Here is a 14133-nt window from a genome sequence, read left to right as displayed (position 1 = left end):
GATTTCCACCATTTGCTGTACTACTTGACCTTTGCCATGATCAAAAATGGATTTGATGGCTGCATTACTACATCTTATTTTAACCGAACAGGCCAAGAATGTGCCCACATGTTCGCTTTCCTCATACTATTGTTGAAAACACGTTGGTTATTACCTGGAGATCATAAAAATGTTAATGCTCTGTCTAGCTTTTCTTAATCTGGATTCTGTTGTCTGTGAGTAGACTCTTGAGAGGAGTTGACTTGCCTGGTTTAGCTCTTGTTGTAGTTGTCTGGCAGTCTCCTTTCTAGGTTTTAAGATGCTGGCATTACGAGATATTGCCTCCCCTCTAATGAAAGCCTGGTAGGAGTCCCAAACGAAAAAAGGTGGGGCTCATCCCACATTCTGTTGGGAAAATTCTATAAGAAAGGTTTGCATATTTTTGACCCAGCCCTCTTCAGTCAACAGAGTTTTATCCAGCGTCCACCTTGAGCATTCCCTTAACTTTGCCTTTATTTTAATTTCTGTCACGGGGACCAAGTGATTCAAAAAGGGTTGGGGATAATCCAGGACTTTCCCTTTTCCAATTGGTGGGAAACTAAAAAAAGAAATCTATTCTTGATACTGTATTGTGCAAAATCTTGAATTATTTTCCCCAATTGTCTAAATGGTTTGGGTATGTTTTGTACCTTATTCTTGCGAGAAGAGTCTAGGCCTAGATTCTGAATAAAATTAAAATCTCCTCCTATAAGTACTGACCCAGGTAATGGAATTAATATATTGCCTACTTTTGTCAACGCTGTACCTCATCTTCTATAGAGTCTTAGTAGCTACCTATGTGGAGCATCTGCTCTCCGATCTTGAGACTTACAATAACCCATCTAGCTCCCGGATCGCTCATAGTCTGGATAACTTCCCCCTGAAAGTGATGTGCAAGCAATATCACTGATCCCATGACTGCTGCACCACCTGATGCCAGGAAGGACTGAGATATGAAATTGGGCCATCTAGGTGGAGTTGAGTGGCTCTTAAAATGTGTTTCCTAGACCAGAATAACTTGAGGCTGGATAGTCATTAGCCACTGAAGTGTTGATTTTAATTTAGTTTTGGTTATTTGCCCCATTTATATTGGATGCGGCTACACGCAATGTTTGGTTCTCACCCATTTGTGCTACTTAGCTCTTTCTGCTTGACCTCGATCTGAGTATTCCTTCCCCGTTTAGGGCCTAATTCCGATCTTGTCCAGAAGGCTCTCCCAGAGCCATCCATAGCCTTACCTTCCGACCAACTCCTCCCCGGTGCCGGGCCATCCAAACAACGAAGTACAATGCGCAAAATTCTCCGATTTCTGAAATACTCTTACGCTTCGATTCCGGCTCCATTTTCCTTACGAGCAGGCTCTGTAAACGCTGAATGGAGTCGTCCGGAGGCCTTTCCCAATCAGATTCTGGCCAACCAAACACAATGCGCACTTCCTATGTGCCAAACAAGTTGCCACCTCCAGCACGTCAAAGCACCCGGAAGAGCAGTGTTTCAGCTCCGATTCGCAACACGATCCCTGCAAACGAGACGGTGCAGCCATGTATCCTATCTAGCATGTCATCCCTATACTGTACACCTACAGTCAATACTACAACCCTGACCAACGCATTTGTCACAAATGGTAAGTCAGACACTTACCACACACAGAAACGTCACTATCCCGCGAAAGGCAGCATAATACACAGCTTGTGAGAAACCACAATCAATACTGGGGTGGGGGGAATTCTTGCAGCAATGTAGAGACAAGGGGGGTGGTGGATGGCAAACACTCCCACCAATGTCCACCCGTAGGGGGGGATGCCTAACACTACCAGCGTTGTCCACCCCATAGAGGGGTGGATACCCATCACTCCCACCATTGTCTACCCCATGGGGGGGGTGGATGCCTAACTCCCAGCGCTAGCCACCACATAGTGGGGTGGATGCCCATCACTAGCACCATTGTCTACCCCATAGGGTGGTGGATCCCCAGCACTCCCAGCATCGTCCACTCCATGGGGGGTGGATGCCTAAGACTACCAGCATTGTCCACCCCATAGGGGGGTGGATGCCCATCACTCCTACCATTGTCCTACCCATAGGGGGTGGATGCCTAACACTCCCAGCATTGTCCACCCCATAGGGGGGTGGATGCCCATCACTTCCACCACTGTCTACCCCATAAGGGGGTGGATGCCTAACTCTCTCAGCATTGTCCACCCCATAGGGGGGTGGATGCCCATAACTCCCACCATTGTCTACCCCATAGGGGGTGGATGCCTCACACTCCCAGCATTGTCCACCCCTTAGGGGGGTGGATGCCTATCACTCCCACCATCGTCATGCCATATCTGGGTTTCGGGTGCAAACCCCCAGCAATGTTTACCTATATTGTGTTATGGGAGCAAAACCCCCAGCACTGTAGTGACAAAGTGGGGGATGTGGGCCTCAACCCCCCGGCATGGTGCACCACGGAGGAGGTTAGAGGCTAACCCCCCCCAGCAGTGTAGTGAGAAAGTGGAGAATGTGGACCAAACACCCGCAGAACTGCTGAGGCAAACGTAGCTTGGAGGGGGGGACATACCCTCAGCCATGTGCAGCCATTCTGTGCTTTGGGCGTTAACAGTCCCAGCAATGTCTAATTGGACAATGTGACATGTGACCATCCAAAATTCATCAACAGCTACATTTGGGGTATGAGCTGTGGGAAATACAAAGGATTCAATCCCCAAATTCCATTTTATATCAGATTTAGTCCCACACTGTGGCATCAACATTAACTGGCAAACCTAAGAAACGGGCAGAGTGGTGATGTAGGAGGCCCAGGGCCAGTAGAGAAAGAAACAAAGCACACCATCCACTCAATGCCCATCAAAGACAGGTGAAATACACGGGAGAAGATACACAAAGACAACCGACCAGCCACCCACTGCAGAACAAACACAACATGTGTGTGAGTGTGGACGTTGGCTTAGCCTGGGTCAACACACAACAGGGAGCTGAACTCCACAGAGCAGTATGCGTGTTGAGTCCAATCATGAAACCTTCCATATGGGCCCTGGATTGGCAATGTGGGCAATCAGCCATTGGTTGATGAGCAGGTGCACCAGAGTCACATGCGGCCCAAGCATGGGGGAACACCAAATACCACATCAAGAGACTGACTCACTTCCACCGTCCACACCTAGCCACGCCACAGTGGTGCCAGTATCTTGTCTGCTGAGCCACAAAAATGCAAATTCAGGATGAGGGACAGACTTTGGAGCAGAGTCACTGTTGTCACATGCCTTGCAAGCAGCACTGTCATCTCACATACCCAAACATGACTCCCATGGCCTGTCCGGTGCAGGGAGACCACATTGGAGATAAGGGCCTTGCTGGGAGCCAGTCTAAACCACCCCCCCCCTTAATCATCAACATCGTGCTGCATTCTAAACATCCCTAGACAGGTGATATTGCAGAGGCCACCACGACAGTGTGGACCACTGGATGTATGACGATGAGCCCATGATTGACCAGCCATCATTGTGATACCAATACAACCATGGATCTATGTCCTGTTGGGTATGACCAGTGGGGGAATCTCACCATCAGGTAGGTACACCCAACACGCCACATAGTAGGACAAACACACATTTGATGGTGGAACAGGAGGTGACAGACACACATTTGTATGTGACTTAAAGTCACAGCATCCGCCACCCACAACACATAATCAAGCCCTGAAGGGCAACAGGAGTACACCCGCTCACAGAAGGATGACATTGTGATGAGTTGGTGTACATTGAAGCACAGAGGAGACTGGCCCGACACCACACAAATACACAGACACACAAAATAGAATCATGAGCCTTCCACTGCAACAAACCAGAAGTGGTTTTGTCACAGCTGTCAGCGCTACATGTGTAGACCACATTCCTACTTGCTGTGTAGAAAAGCATGGACCAACACCAATGTAGGAGACAGTCACCATGTGTGGGCTGGGGGCGTTGCACACAACTCAAGATCAGAACATGTAAACTGTCAACTTGGTTGCATGTCTTTCACAGCAACTCTGCATCTAGCTACAAAAGCTGCAGTATGTGCAGCTCATCACTAATGCCATTTTGCCAATGCAGACTGTGTACTGCAGAATTCTTGGAGGACACATGAGTCAGCAGATACACCAACAGGATTTAAAGGCTCCAATGCTCAGCCAAATGTGTAAAATAATCTGCCTGCACTGGTCACAACGCCAGGGGAGGGGCTCAATCTGTGGCTCGCAAACCCAATACACATAGCTAACCACAAGCCATGGGGAATGAGTACATCGGGTGAGGATGGAGTACATGTGCAGAATGGACTATGCATTGGCCACATTTGGCACTTGAACACTGTCTCTGAATCCTGAAATCCGTCAAGGAGACCTACAAATAAGACATGTTGCCCTCGGGCTTTAGGGCAGGGTACAGTGTGCTGATTTAGAGCACTCTTTGACACTTACAAGGCCCACACTTGCCAATCCCGATGGCAGATTCAAAACATGCTGATAATGCAAACACAAATGGAACTGGGTGAAATGCTTCAGTGTCACATGTGAGTTTGCTCACAGTGATGGCTCTTGTTCTCAGCATAACCAATGATGTCATCACAATGACTCCACTCTCCTGGTTCCCCCAAACCATGGCCAGTCAAAGTCAGAATGCCATGATTACCCATGTGTGTGTAGTCTACAGGGAAGTGCATGGATGCATATCTGGACTAGTTGGAGCACAGGTGGCATATCAACACACATATGTGCATATTCACTTGAGGGGCCAATTCCCCCCTCAGCAATGTGCCGCCAGCCAATGTTCCCATATCATGACTTAACATCAGAAGCAACCACCACCTCCATCTAAGGGCACCATCACAGGGCATTGAGGAACAATCATTGTCCACTACTGACTACAAAGTGCAACTTTGCACACACACTACTCACACAAGCCAAGGCTAGGTGGAGGCTACTCCTCCTGTGATGCGAATAGGTACTGCACACACCAGTGTACTGACGGTGACCATCACAAAAAGCATACATGAACATACATTAGCAGACAGCAAGCTTCAGCAGATACGTGACACAGCCACAGATTCACTCTGGGAACTATCACTGCCCACACACGCACATAATCAACACATATGCACATGTCAACTTCAGCACAAGTTGTGCATTAAATCAACACATGCAGGAATGATCCCTCCAACACCCATGTCACACTACATGTCCATCTCTCATAACTTACAAATACACAAGCACGCCATAAGCCACCTCTGGTACATCTAGACGGAGAAGCATGTCTGCCCCATGAGCTCTAGCCCAGTACAAATACCGTTACAACCCAAAATATCCAAACACACATGTTTATTTATTTATTTGTTTATTTATTTAATGCATTTTTTATATAGCGCGGACTTTACCCGAAGGTGTCAGAGCGCTGTACAATAGAACCAGTTACGTTACATGAGAGAAATGTTACAAAATAGAACATTACAAAAATAAACAGGAGACTAGAAGAGGTAGGGTAAAACCATAGAAAGCAATAACACAATATCAAACACAGCAAGCAAGGGTGAGGAATGTACAAGAAAATATTACAAATTTACAAATGATGAACGAACTTCCTAGAGGGGTCTGAGAATGAGGGTATTAGTTCTGAAAGTGTCTTTGGAAGAGAAGAGATTTGAGGTCAGCTTTGAAGATCTGGATGGAGGTGGTGGCACGGAGCAATGGCGGAAGCGAGTTCCAGATTCTCACCACATTACCTGAGAATGATTGAGCCATCGATCTTTCCCTTTTGAAAGAGAGGGGCTCAAGCAGAAACTTTTCCGCGTTCTGAGAAGGTCATGAGCCTCCAGACATTTTCAGTTTGTTCGCCAGGTAACAAGGGGAGGAAGTGTGCAAGTCGTTGTGGGTGATGCAGGCAGTTTTGTAAATAGATCTTGCCTCGATGGAAAGCCATCGAAGAGAAGACAGGATAGGAGTGATGTGGTCACTTTGTTTGGACCCTGAAATAAAGCGAGCTGCTGAATGGAGGACGGATTTGATGTGGGGAGAGGTGAGATTTGGGAAGGACAGTCAGAAGTGAATTGCAGTAATCCAGTCTAGAGAGAACTAGCGATTGGACCAATGTTTTTAGGTCTTTCTCCGGGAAAAACCGGCGAATCCCCCACAGAAGGTGCAGCTGGTAACATGCGTTCTTAGCAATGGAGTTGATGTGGGAGATTAGGTTGAGTCTTTTGTCAAGTATGACACCTAGGGATTTAGCGCTGTCAACAATGATGGGTTTATTGTTGAGTAAATTCAGCTGATCCATCCAGGATTGAACAGGAGGAGGGGAGAGAGAGGTAGATAGTAGGAGGAATTCAGTTTTGGAGGGATTGAGAATGAGTTGGTGAACTAACACCCAGTTGTGAATAGAGTTGAGAGTAGAGTTGAGTAGTGAGAGATCGTGTGCGGAAGACACCTTGAGGTAGATTTGAGTGTCACCCGCATAGAGATGGTAGTGGATCCCAGACTTAATTAGGAGGTTCCCTAATGGTTCCAGATAGAGATTAAACAAAGTGGTTGCAAGGATAAAATCTTGAGGGATGCCTTCACCTACTGCCAATGAGAGACATGCTATGCACACATTCCCTCATTAGCAGATGACAAACGTTAGATGTCAGATGGCCCACTCTCATTACCAGCCACACACTCAGTGATGCCTTGGACTGCACTCATGCCACACCATGCAGCATCACAGCACACCCAGACATGCACACTCCACACATCTCCACATCTCACAACAAGACACATACATAGTGCGAGGCTGTGTACTCAGTTATTTGCATATTACCACGTAATTCCACAAAATAGCACAAGTCCGAAGGATTGTCACTTGCGGAAAATATGCATATACACATTCAAACCCAACATACTACAACTTGATAGCACCTCACATTTCCCCATCCAGCACATATGATCACATCACTGGTGTACATACCTTCACATTCACAAATCCACTCTGACCCATAGGACTAGTCAGACCTTATCTCAATGTTGTCCTGTCACATCTACATATGACTTCCATTACCAATATCCCCATGGACTCATGCAAAGTATCAACAAACATCACTCATCCAGAACTGCTCTGTTACAGTCAAATCGCACATTAGTGCAACAGACCACATCTCTCATCACATACCACAATACAACTTTTTCCGATGGGATATTCCCCCATCAAATCCACACACATTTCTACCACACCTTGTGCAGGGTGGAAGCTCTAAATCAAGCTCACATACTCAGATTCACACCTCTGCATGACAAGCACTCACATAGAGAAAATATGCACACTCCATGTCCCCTACACAACAAATGACAATGAACTGAAGTCACACCCCACACCTCCTGACACCATCTCAAATAGTCCTGCTGCCATCACATAGGAGTCTACACTCCATGCATACATACGATACACCAGTCTCCTTCAACTCTGCCCTTGTGTGTGCCAGCTCAACACATGCAACATCAACCTTGCTAAACACACCTGCAGCTAGGGTGCATCAATACATTTACTATCACTCCCCTGTGTGCCAATGAAGAGCATAGAAGTGACACAGGCTTCAGTGGCATCTGCGTGACAGATGGACACACTACACACCTGTGCACCCACACTCCATTCTTTGCAACACATGTCGCACACAGCCAAACCACATACAACCCTGCAGCCCTATGCCAGCTTGGTGTGACCAGGTACAGCATCACGCATAGCTCAAAAGGACAACATTATTGGTCAAGCACAAATCACAACCCACACAAGATACTTATGCCCAATTGAATGAGGGGTGTGGGTGAATACATAAAGTCAAAGCACACACAGACAAAACAATTAATCAACATGAAGTAGCCAGACCAAAGCAGGTTGGCACAACTCCCAATAGGTTGAGAAAGCACTGGACTAGTCAGACCAGAGAAAGCTTCCCAAACAGGAACATCTGCAGGGACTTGAGTCTTTGGAGGAAAGGGGTTATCCAATGTAAGGGGGGCCCCTGGAAGACGGATAGGTAGGCAGAAGGGGCAGGGGAAAATTAAACCAAAATATCAACGAAAGTTACCAGCTGCCTACAGCAAAGGGATATAGGTAAGCCCAAAACTGTGTCTGGATTAAATAAGCAACCACATACCGCGACTGACACAGAGGGGAAAAAGGACAAAAGGAAGGGAGATTTTCAGAATCAGTTTATTTAAGTATGAAGGATCAGGATAATGATCAATAAAAAAGAGTGTATATAAATAATTACACAATACAGAAATATATAAGTCCCACACTGAACAGTCATACACACATTCATTCCCACAGCATACTCATTTATTCAATCCGACACATAATCAAGAACAAATTATTTCATACATGGGTTAAAACAGTCAATATTCAAGGAATAACAATTCCAGGGAATAACAGTTCCAAAGCTCGTGCTCTCCCAATCGTGTAGACAGACGGGGTCTCCAGGTTGACACGAGACAATGAGAGCCAACGCACGTTTCGGTGTTAGGCCCACAGGGGGGACTACACCTTCATCAGGGCATTAGTAGTTACAAACGTGTGGGACACACAAATGACACCTTTATTCAGGTGGGTAGGCTAGTAGTTGCCCTCTGATAATGGGGGGAGGATTTCAAGGCCTCAAGTGGCTCAAAGCGGCAGTTCCAGGAAATAGGTGGGGCAGCGAGCTCAGGATTCATTCAACGTATGGGGACATCAAATCGTATATCCAACGTGAAGGGCGAGTAGCGCCAAGTATTGGTTCCAGTGGGGGTTTTTAACGCGCATATCAAGTACGCCAGACGAAGGGATTAGGTTAATTCCATGGGTCTTCTCGCATCAAAGCAGAGGGTAAGAACGTCGCATCGTCGGAGCAGGAGCAAGGGCTTCCGGGTGGATTTCTCCGGGTGCTGATATTTAAATTTGGAGGAAAGGGGGTCTGAAGACGGAGATTCCTGCTCATCTCACACACACCATGGACTCAGGATATATCACAGATGTACACAATGCCATGAGGGCAATTCCCTACGGTGAAAGGCCACCTGTGGCAAGCTTGTTCCTGGCAGTGGTCTGTCATGTCAGAGGGAGACTCAGACATGGCTCCGACACTTACAAGGCACATAATACTTCAGTTCCATCAGCCTGTGTACATTGGTATGACCAAAGTCACCAGCACGTAATCAAACTTCATGTGTACCCAGTTGTACCGATGAGTCAGCTGACTTGTTGCACATCACTGCAAAACCAAAGGGAATGATGGACGGAGTGTTGAACATTGCAAGCTCTCACCCCCAGTCAACTGATCTGGGTTTAATCCATCATCATTCTTTAGCTCACTCCACCACCCCAGTTCAGATATGGCCATATGCAAATCAGTCTGACCCTGTACCTCATGGGAACAGTCCAGCCCGAACTGCCAAGCCATATCTTCCCTGGACCGGAAACAAGCATTCTGGGACAGGTTTCTGGCTAATCAGCCGTCATCAGCCAGGTTAGCCTGAATCCAGTGGCAAAGTGAGAAAGGGACCCACATCTGGGCATACCCTGCCAACTTAGGGCGAACAAAGCAAAACCAAAGGGGATGATGGACGGAATATTGAACATTGCAAGCACTCACCCCCAGTCAACTGATTTGGCTTTAATTCATAATCATTCTTTAGCTCACTCCACCACCCCATTTCAGACATGGCCATATGCAAATCAGTCTGACCCTGTGCATCATGGGAACAGTCCAGCCCGAAATGCCAAGCCATGTCTTCCCTGGACCGGAAACAAGCATCCTGGGACCAGTTTCTGGCTATGGGACCGGTTTCTGGCTAATCAGCTGTCATCAGCCAGGTTATCTGGAATCCAGTGGCAAAGTGAGCAAGGGACCCACATCTGTGCATACCCTGCCAACTTAGGTCGAACAAATAAAACCAAAGGAGATGATGGACGGAGTGTTGAACATTGCAAGCACTCACCCCCAGTCAACTGATCTGGGTTTAATTCATAACCATTCTTTAGCTCACTCCACCACCCCAGTTCAGACATGGCCATATGCAAATCAGTCTGACCCTGTGCCTCATGGGAACAGTCCAGCCCGCACTGCCAAGCCATATCTTCCCTGGACTGGAAACAAGCATCCTGGGACCGGTTTCTGGCTAATCAGCCATCATCAGCTAGGTTAGCTTGAATCCAGTGACAAAGTGAGCAAGGGACCCACATCTGGGCATACCCTGCCAACTTAGGGCGAACAAAGCAAAACCAAAGGGGATGATGGACAGAATATTGAACATTGCAAGCATTCACCCCCAGTCAACTGATCTGGGTTTAATCCATCATACATTGTTAGCTCACTCCACCACCCCAGTTCAGACATGGCCATATGCAAATCAGTCTGACCCTGTGCCTCATGGGAACAGTCTAACCCGAACTGCTAAGCCATGTCTAACCTGGACCGGAACAAGCATCCTGGGACTGGTTTCTGGCTAATCAGTCGTCATCAGCCAGGTTAGCTTGAATCCAGTGGCAAAGTGAGAAAGGGACCCACTTCTGGGCATACCCTGCCAACTTAGGGCGAACAAAGCAAAACCAAAGGGGATGATGGACGGAGTGTTGAACATTGCAAGCACTCACCCCCAGTCAACTGATCTGGGTTTAATTCATAATCATTCTTTAGCTCACTCCACCACCCCAGTTCAGACATGGCCATATGCAAATCAGTCTCACCCTGTGCATCATGGGAACAGTCCAGCCCAAAATGCCAAGCCATGTCTTCCCTGGACCGGAAACAAGCATCCTGGGACCGGTTTCTGGCTAATAAGCCATCATCAACCAGGTTAGCTTGAATCCAGTGGCATACCCAGCCAACTTTGGGTGAACAAAGCAAAACCAAAGGGGATGATGGACAGAGTGTTGAACATTGCAAGCACTCACCCCCAGTCAACTGATCTGGGTTTAATCCATCATCATTCTTTAGCTCACTCCACCACCCAAGCTCAGACATGGCCCTATGCAAATCAGTCTGACCCTGTGCCTCATGGGAACAGTCCAGCCCAAACTGCCAAGCCATGTATTCCCTGGACCGGAAGCAAGCACCCTGGGACCGGTTTCTAGCTATGGGACCGGTTTCTGGCTAATCAGCCGTCATCAGCAAGGTTAGCTTGAATCCAGTGGCAAAGTGAGCAAGGGATCCACATCTGTGCATACCCTGCCAACTTAGGGCGAACAAAGCAAAACCAAAGGAGATGATGGACGGAGTGTTGAACATTGCAAGCACTCACCCCCAGTCAACTGATCTGGGTTTAATCCATCATCATTCTTTAGCTCACTCCACCACCCCAGTTCAGACATGGCCATGTGCAAATCAGTCTGACCCTGTGCCTCATGGGAACAGTCCAACCTGAACTGCCAAGCCATGTCGTCCCTGGACCGGAAACAAGCATCCTGGGACCGGTTTCTGGCTAATCAGCCAAAATCAACCAGGTTAGCTTGAATCCAGTGGCATAGTGAGCAAGGGACCCACGTCTGGGCATACCCTGCCAACTTAGGGCGAACAAAGCACAACCAAAGGGGTTGATCTGCATTCTGTCCATCAACTGTTGTTTTTGCATTTGTCACCCCAAGTGGGAAGGGTATGCCGAGACGTGGGTCCTGTGCTCTCCATGCCACTGGAATCAAGCTATCCTGGCTGAAGAGAGGTGAAAACCAGAAACCGGCCCTACGATGCTTATTTCCAGTCCAGGGAGGACCTGGCTTGGCAGTTCAGGCTGGACTGTTCCCATGAGGCTCAGGGTCAAGACTGATTTGCATATAGCTAGGTTCAAACTGAAACGGCATGGTGAGCAAAGAAATGATGGATTTAGGCCCAGATCTCTGTACTGGGGTGAATGTATGACATTGATCTGCATTCTGTCCATCAACTGTTGCTTTTGCATTTGTCACCCCGAGTGGGAAGGTTATCCCCAGACGTGGGTCCTGTGCTCTCCATGCCACTGGAATCAAGCTATCCTGGCTGCAGAAGGGTGAAACCACGAAACCAGTCCTAGGATGATTGTTTTGTCCAGGGAGGACCTGGCTTGGCAGTTGGGGCTGGACTGTTCCCATGAGGCGCAGGGTCAAGACTGATTTGCATATGGCTTGGTTCAAACTGGAACGGCATGGTGAGCAAAAAAATGAAGGCTTTAGGCCCAGATCTGTGTACTGGGGTGAATATATGACATTGATCTGCATTCTGTCCATCAACTGTTTTTGCATTTGTCACCCCGAGTGGGAAGGGTATGCCCAAACATGGGTCCCGTGCTCTCCATGCCACTGGAATCAAACTATCCTGTCTGAAGAGGGGTGAAACTCCGAAACCGGTCCTAGGATGCTTGTTTTGTCCAGGGAGAACCTGGCTTGGCAGTTCGGGCTGGACTGTTCCCATGAGGCACAGGGTCAAGACTGATTTGCATATGGCTGGGTTAAAACTGGAATGGCATGGTGAGCAAAAAAACGATGGCTTTAGGCACAGATCTCTGTACTGCGGTGGATGCCCCGGTTACTTACCGGTAATCTTCATTACTCCGAGTCCTAGTCTTCCTCGCCACAGTAATACATATGAGCCTCCGGCTCCACACAGAACTCCAAGTAAAATAAAAGAGCAGCGCTCTAGTCTCCCCTCCCTCCTCCAATATGGCCCCCAGTGGCTTCATCCAATCCCATAAAAGGATACAAACCAGCCAGCCCGATCTGATATTCAAAGCCGCAGACATGAAGCCACCACCAGGGCCGGGAGGGAAGGGAAACTATACTGTGGTGAGGAAGACTAGGACTCGGAGTAATGAAGATTACCGGTAAGTAACCGGGGCATTACCTCCTCGTCCAGTCTTCCTCGCCACAGTAATACATATGAGCCGATACCAAAGCAATCAGCTTCATGTAAGGAAATAGACCACACCAATAGTGCAGTGAAAACAAAATTTAATACACAGAGGTACATCAATCAAAAGAGAACCTCTCAAGTCACCCCCGCAGTTAGAACAGAAGATGCAAATGAAACAGAACCCCCACCCCCAACCTGGAGACGGTAATGGGACATGAATGTATGAGGGGAAGACCAAGTAGCAGCCCTGCAAACATCCTCCATGGACACCCCTTTGAAGGAGGCCCAAGACACAGCAACAGAACGGGTGGAACGCCCCTGAACAGGAAGGGAGGTAACCTCAGAAACAGAACCATACGCCAACAAAATGGCCTCCTTAATCCAGCGACTGATCGTCGAGAGGGATGGTTTCAGGCCCTGACGTGATAAACCATAATTGACAAAAAAGTTGTCCACTTTGCAAATGAAGACGTGCGTGATAAATAGATCAATAAGGCACGACGAACATCCAAGAGGTGCAACAGGGATTCCTCATCTGAGGAAGGATCAGGACAAAGACTCGGAAGGACCACTTCAGTAGACCTGTGAAAATAAGAATCCACCTTTGGAATGAACGTAGGATGAGGGCGTAACACCACACGGTCCGACAAAACCAACAAAAATGGGGCAGAACGAAGGAAGGCACCCAACTCACCCATACGTCTGGCAGAAGCAATCGCCACAAGAAACACCACCTTGAGTGTTAAAAACTTCAACCCCACCGACTCCAAAGGCTCGAAGGGAGCCAACTGCAAGGAGCGCAAAACCAAAGGCAGGTCCCAAGGTGGAGGACACGTGATAGGACGGGGGCGTTGGAAAGAGAGAGACCTAAAAGTATAGCAACCAATGGTGAAACAGAAACCAAAGAGAGGACATGGAATGCCCGAATCGCAGCCCACTGAGCCCGAAGAGTCGAAATGGCCAAGCCCAACACAAATCCATCATTCAAAAAATCCAAAATGCGAGCCGGGTCCAAAGAAGCCACTGACAGATCGTGACACAGACACCAAGAAACAAAATTATCCCAGTGCTTCGCATAGGATTTAAGAGTAGAAGGTCTCCTGGATTGCTGAATGACTCCAGCCACAGCCAACGAACATCCATTACGCATCAACGAATCCCTTTCAAGAGCCAGGCCCGCAGACCCAAGGAACGGAACACAGGCAGAGGAAGAGGAGGACCCATCAGAGAATAAGGAACTAACGG

This window comes from Triturus cristatus, chromosome 7 (genome assembly GCF_964204655.1).
Source record: "Triturus cristatus chromosome 7, aTriCri1.1, whole genome shotgun sequence".
In the NCBI taxonomy this organism is placed as follows: domain Eukaryota; kingdom Metazoa; phylum Chordata; class Amphibia; order Caudata; family Salamandridae; genus Triturus; species Triturus cristatus.
This window is presented reverse-complemented; position numbering follows the sequence as displayed.